The 6,741-nt window shown below is 41.3% G+C and overlaps 1 long non-coding RNA gene across 1 annotated transcript; it reads right to left on the bottom strand.

The window, feature by feature from the left end:
* Positions 1-256: 256 nt before the first annotated feature.
* On the bottom strand, positions 257-3,814 carry LOC307155483. Its single transcript, XR_013820516.1, has 3 exons — positions 3,624-3,814; positions 441-522; positions 257-319 (listed from the first exon to the last, which is right to left on the bottom strand). It is a non-coding gene; the product is annotated as an uncharacterized lncRNA (long non-coding RNA).
* Between the last annotated feature and the right edge of the window lie 2,927 nt (positions 3,815-6,741).

The following is a 6,741-nucleotide window of genomic DNA, read 5'->3' as shown; positions in this document are numbered from 1 at the left end:
ATGAATATGCATACTGTCCATATTGCTTGTAATTAATATTAAAATAGAGTTGACGTCTGTTCAGTTGTTTCCCTAAATTCTTATGGTTGTGTTGTTCTAAAAACCCAATATTGGGTCCAGCAGACCCGTGAACACTGAACAGTGTGTAACAAAGAGATGAACACTACAGGAGGGTTAAAACGACTTGGTCACTTACTGCTTTGCTGCACTGGAGTAAAACTCGTTTTCCTTTGTGTAAGAGAATCGGACTTCAGGTGGCAGAGCGAGCTCAGTGTCGCAATCGATAACTTGAGGTGTGCCCTCAGCGTACACACGCCACCTAGGGGTAGAATATTCAGCTGTATTTTAATGGAAGGAATTTAATTTCACTGAAATTATTTTAATATAAGGCAGACACTTCGCTGTCACACCCGACTTGTATTGGTGTGCTGCCCACTAACCTAAATAACTTTTGTTGCTCTTCTAGCTGACTCATCCTTAGTCTTTGGGCTATTGGGTTGGTGTCCTGGAACACAAGTGAAGCTGAAATGCAAATACCAACATTAATTCACAATCTAAATGTATGTTTGCAACCGAAAACATTTTGAAAAATAAAATAAAAAATGTAGGCTATATTTTTTTATATATCGTTTCTTGATCATAGAACAACGACTTGTCATCCATGTAATTTTGACATGACACTTTAATATGAATAAAAATGATGTGCTTTATTTTAAAAAGGCTAATGGTAGCATTAGCCTAAAGTTAAGTCACAGTCTTCTGAGATACATAAAAAAAAAGATGTCTTTGTAAAAAAAAACTAAAGAAAACCCAAGAATGACAACTATGTATGCAGTACATCTGCAAGCCATCACCCAGTGAACATCACAACAACGACAGCCATGTAATCTCTAGTCCTGACCCTGTGCAGGAGTTATACTTTATTAGAGCTTCTGACACTTTAGACATTATCTCTCCATCATATGAAGAAATAAATGTTTGTTTTAAGGAATTCTTCTACAATATAAAAAAGTGTGTGTGTGCGTGTGTGCGTGTGTGTGTGTGTGTGTGTGTGCGTGTGTGCGTGTGTGTGTGTGTGTGTGTGAAAGACTGAAAGCCGCACTGGAGGAAACAGATGGTATAAAGCAAAGTCTGACAAGCCCCCTGCCTTCTCGTTAATGCAGAAACCCATCCGACTGTATGAACGCCATGAAACATATCCTTATCTGGGTCATAAATTCACAGAGTTGTGTCATGAGTACACCCAAAGACTCGGGCTGATTGATGCTGCCCCACTCCCCATACTGATGAAGATTGAAGCCATCAGGCTGATCGCAGCGGCTAAAATCCAACACCTTTTCCCGAACGTATATATTCCACAATGTACACTGTCAGAGATGAACAACGAAACAGTGAAGCTGGTGAGGAAGTGGTTTTGTCTTAGTAGTCGTACAACTCGGGACATTATCTTCCAGCCGCGTAGAGACGGAGGTCTCGGCGCCCCAAACACTGAATGGCTCTACACCGCCTCCAGAACAGGACATCTTCTAAACATGCTTAACAATGACGATACAACTGTTAGAGAACTATCACGTGAATCGCTGTTTTTACATCTACAGCGCCGCAGAATACCTGCTGCTTCCACAAACGAGTCCCAGTTTCTTGGATTTAAACTAAAGCAGAACGGGAAGTTAGACATCAGAGCAGCCGGATGGGGAGTGCGCTCCGACTGGCTGGATGTAAACGATCTCTGCTGCCGTAAGGAATACAGCTGTCCTGGCTGGGACCCGCCGGAGAAGGAGTTGCTCTCAACGACAACATAATCACCGATCCGCTGGTTTCCACCCTGGCGATCCTCAATAAAGACAGTACACCTCGCCAGCTGCAGATTAAACACGCAAGAGCCTCAATTCTCCATCTTAGACAGACCCAAAACGCACAGCACTGGACGGGTCTCAGGAAAACTTGCATTACTCCAATTTGCCGACCATTCAGTGTCTCATTCTGTCCTGTCAAACCCCTCAATCTCAGACGACATTCTGATATTCATGATATCCCTAAAGCAAGACTACAGTGTCTACCAACGAAGTACAATTTGGCAATATGGTATCCATCAGAGCATGAACCCTATGGTATATTACATCCAACTCAGCAGGAAAATGAAACGGTTGCTCACATACTAAACGGATGCTTCAACTATAAAGGACTTTATGTGGCCAGACATGACCGTCTGGTTGATCTGGTTGCAAAGGACTTGCAAAAGGTAATCTGTGGACATGATAGTAAGATCTACAAGCACAGCACTGTACGAATGAACTGGTTTCATCATAACATCTGACAGTGATTACTTTAAAAATATTCCAAATACTCCTGACATTGTAATTGTAGATGAGGTTATGATCTCTGTATGTATCTTTGAGGTGGGCTGCTGTTTTGACCTGTGTGTGTGTGTGTGTGTGTGTGTGTGTGTGTGTGTGTGTGTGTGTCTTTGAGGTGGGCTGCTGTTTTGACCTGTGTGTGTGTGTGTGTGTGTGTGTGTGTGTGTGTGTGTGTGTGTGTGTGTGTGTGTCTTTGAGGAGGGCTGCTGTTTTGACCTGTGTGTGTGTGTGTGTGTGTGTGTGTGTGTGTGTGTGTGTGTGTGTGTGTGTGTGTGTGTGTGTGTGTGTGTGTGTGTGTGTGTGTGTCTTTGAGGTGGGCTGCTGTTTTGACCTGTGTGTGTGTGTGTGTGTGTGTGTGTGTGTGTGTGTGTGTGTGTGTGTGTCTTTGAGGTGGGCTGCTGTTTTGACCTGTGTGTGTGTGTGTGTGTGTGTGTGTGTGTGTGTGTGTGTGTGTGTGTGTGTGTGTGTGTGTGTGTGTGTGTGTGTGTGTGTCTTTGAGGTGGGCTGCTGTTCTGACCTGTACATGGATACTTGCTACTATTCCAAACTATTGAAGTATCAACCTCTGGTAGATCTTATTCTCCAACTTAGATACAACTGTAGACTAATGTTTTCTTTGTAATGTCTTTCAGATCCAAATAAAAGTATTCAAGTGTGTGTGTGTGTGTGTGTGTGTGTGTGTGTGTGTGTGTGTGTGTGTGTGTGTGTGTGTGTGTGTGTGTGTGTGTGTGCGTGTGTGTGCATGCGTGCGTGTGTGTGTGCGTGCGTGTGTGTGTGTGTGTGTGTGTGTGTGTGTGTGTGTGTGCATAGCTTACATAGCTGGTGGACCTGTCACAAAGCATTAACAATATGCAGGAAATAACAATAAAAATGTATAAAAGCTGTGCTGTACACATGAACTGGTTTATTAAAAAATATATAGGCAATAACTCTCTGTGTGATATCCCAAACAACCCAGACATCACCCACATAAATGATGATAGTAAAACCATGACCATTATGAAATAGGATGCTCTAAATATGAACACTCGTTTCAACTCCAAGTCGCATCTAACCCTTGGGCATGGACATAAACTTGTTTTGCATATAGGTTGCAGCTGGGTGGGTTAAGCAAGCCCACTGCAAAAAGATTATAAAAAGTATTGATCGTGTGTGTGTGTGTGTGTGTGTGTGTGTGTGTGTGTGTGTGCACATACAGTATATTAGCACTTTCAAGTACACCGGTAAATGTGAATTTTGGCCATGACTTGAAATGGGAGTGCCTACCTTTAGCAGGTCTTAAAACGAGCCTCTCGTTACAGTCGAGCCAGCAGTAGCACGGAAACAGAATCTTGCCACCTTCTGGAGTGTTGATCAAGATCTTATCACAGAACCACTGGTTGTCAAGAAGACCCATAAACGGCTTGGAGTGGAGCTTGACAGCTATGAGCTCTCCCAGGGACGCTTTACAGTTTATCTTAAACTCTCGCTCCTGCACAAACAGATGTACAATGGCATATTAGGGTCTTTGTAGGTAAAACAAATTTTAATAATATGCAATTGGGTGAGGGGGTTTAAAATTCAGTGAAGAAACTCAGAATTTCCATGAAAAAAAAAACACAAATATTCTGAGATTATAAAATAACAAGTTTGCATGTAAAAAAAAACACAAATTTGCACCAAAGAAGAATATTCTGTGATTATAAAGTCAAGAATTTGCAAGAAAAAACTCTGAAAAATAGTGTCAAGGAACCTACCTCATCACACCACAGACGGCCCCGTAAACACAGATCCCACAGGCACACGTTAGTGAGGAGGTGCAACTAGTGTGAAACACTGAAGTGTTCCTGGCCAGTAATGGAACCACACTGCTTCACTTTGCATTCAACCTAAACCTGATCCCCAGCCCGCATCACACAGGCATCATCCAGAGAGCACGCAGGGGCAGCGTTCTCTCTGGACCAGTTTCCTGATAGCTGAGGCTGAGGCAAGCTGTGAATGGAAGAAACAGCCTATAGCCTACCCGATTAATCTATTGACACTCTTTTGCTTTGCATATTCATGATAACCTGCTATGAATTTAATGTAATAGCTAGTCTTTATTACTGGCCATGCATGTTTTACAGCCATATGTTCCATAGTTGCACTAACGTGTGCATGTGGGATACATGTTTATGGTGGACTGGTGTGATGAGGCACAGCCTTGTGGAGTGATGAGTTTTTTTCTCGCAAATTTGTGACTTTATAATATTCTAGTTTCAATTCCGAGTTTTTTCCTGCAATGTTACAACTATACATAATATTAGAACTAGTACAACTAGTATGAAGCATATGGCTGTCAAACGTGCCTGGCCAATAAAAGACTGGCTTTTAGACAAAACAGTGTTAGATTGAATGATTGGGCTATAGGCTGTTTCCTCCTTTCACAGCTTGCCTCAGCCACCGAGAGCTGGGTCAAAGCTGACTCTGGGTGCTCTCTGGATGATGCCTCGTGACGCGGGCTGGGGAGCAGGTTCAGTCTGAGTGCAAAGTCAATCACGGATATTCTGAGTTTTTTTTTATTTTTTTATTTTTTACCTACAATGTCCCTAATACACCGTCGTACATATGGGACGATTTTAAGGTAAATAATAAAAAAAAAATTCATTTCTCCATACAACTTTTATTCTCACTCTTTCAAATATCCTCCATTAAATGTACTGTTGACTGATGGTTTTAGTCAAAAAGTCCTTAATGTTGGTTTAATTGGGTGCACTCACCGATCCTTGCAAAAACCCCTTAATGGGATTTAGATTCTGTTCCTCACTCTCAGCCTCAGTGCCACGCAGTTGGATGTGGATACGGCTAGTGGTGCCGGCCAAAAGCCTCTTTCCTGTGTACGCCGTTACTGTGTAGATCACCATGGCTGTTCTGCAAAGTAATAGACAATGATTTTTAAGAGAAAATACAAACATGATGAGACCACCAAAGAATATCACCAAGTCCAGAGAGGGAGAGAGAGTGTGTAAGTGAAAGAGAGAGAGCGATTCTCACCTTTTTCTGTAAGTGAACTCTATGTTACTGCTGTAAGAATTGCAACGACTGTTGTAACTAGATTGATTGTAAAAAACTAGCAGTTTATGTCATGGAAATTACCACAGAAATGAAATATATTTTAATTGAACTCTGTAGCAAAAATCTATAACGTTTTATTACCAGGTTTTTGCCAAAACAAGGACCTTGTTCCTTTCAAAATGACCTGAACAAGAAGAGGCCAAGAGCAGAAGTCTCCAAGCATTTTATAACTGTCTTGTAAAGTATTCATTTTCGTCACTGTCATGACACCCAATCTAAAAATTCCTTCCTTCCTTTGTACAAATAAGGAAAGTCTTCAAACGAGAGACCTCTCGAAAGGGAACTAGTTTTCACCACAGCACTAACTTGTTTTGCAAAATTCAACTCGCAGTCAAAAAATACACCCCAAAAAACCCCAGCAACATCAGTTTTGCTCTCATTTAAGTGGAGAAAATTCGTAGCCATCAAGCATTTTACATCATCGAGACACTTAACAGTGAAGTGGTTGTAATGGAACATACAATTGAGTGTCATCAGCATAACAGTGGTATGTGATCGCATATTTCCCAAAGATAGACCCCAAAGGTAACATATACAGGGAAAATAAAAAAGGACTCAATATGGACCATTGTGGGAGCCCACATAATAGAGGAACTGAAGGTGATGAATGATCACCAATTGTAACTGACAGATCTTTCTTTCTTCTAGATCTGCTGTACAGCAGAAACTAACTTATTATTTTACTGTTATCTCTGGAAAGCTGCTGATTGGAAAACAATCTGTAAAAAGCACTATATAAATAAAGGTGACTTGACTTGACTGCTATCAAAAGTCATGACCAGTTTGTGAGTCAGAGGGCTAAACAACAAGACTGAGGGATATAGCTATAGCTGGCACTAGCCAACTGTCCAGCAAAGCATTGGATTAACACACCGTTAACACTTCAATGGGCAGGACACCACTGATCTTTGGCATATATTATAGGCACTCATAATATTTAGGACTGACACAGATGGCAGGGAAAGCAGATATCTTATAAGCGGACACAACCTGCAAAACAGCATTTCTACACCAAGCCACTAACATCTGCATGTCTATGTTTGCATCACTACTCTTTCTGATAACTGTACAGGTTGGGTTAGGCGGTTGAAGAAAAGAGGAAGTCTTATCTGACCCCAGCTCAACTTTTGAGCTCTTTATAACAAAGTTCACTGTACTGTGTGTGACCAGCAATTCACTCACTGAGTTTTACTCTTTTCACATTTATAATGACATGAATAGTTTTCAGTTTTCAATAAACAAAATGCAAATTGCATACAAAAGAATGTTTGACCATCTACATATATACAGT

Source organism: Squalius cephalus (genome assembly GCF_949319135.1).
Source record: "Squalius cephalus genome assembly, chromosome: 3".
NCBI classification, from domain to species: domain Eukaryota; kingdom Metazoa; phylum Chordata; class Actinopteri; order Cypriniformes; family Leuciscidae; genus Squalius; species Squalius cephalus.
The sequence above is the reverse complement of the archived record's forward strand: the minus strand, read 5'-3'. Positions and strand labels throughout refer to the sequence as shown.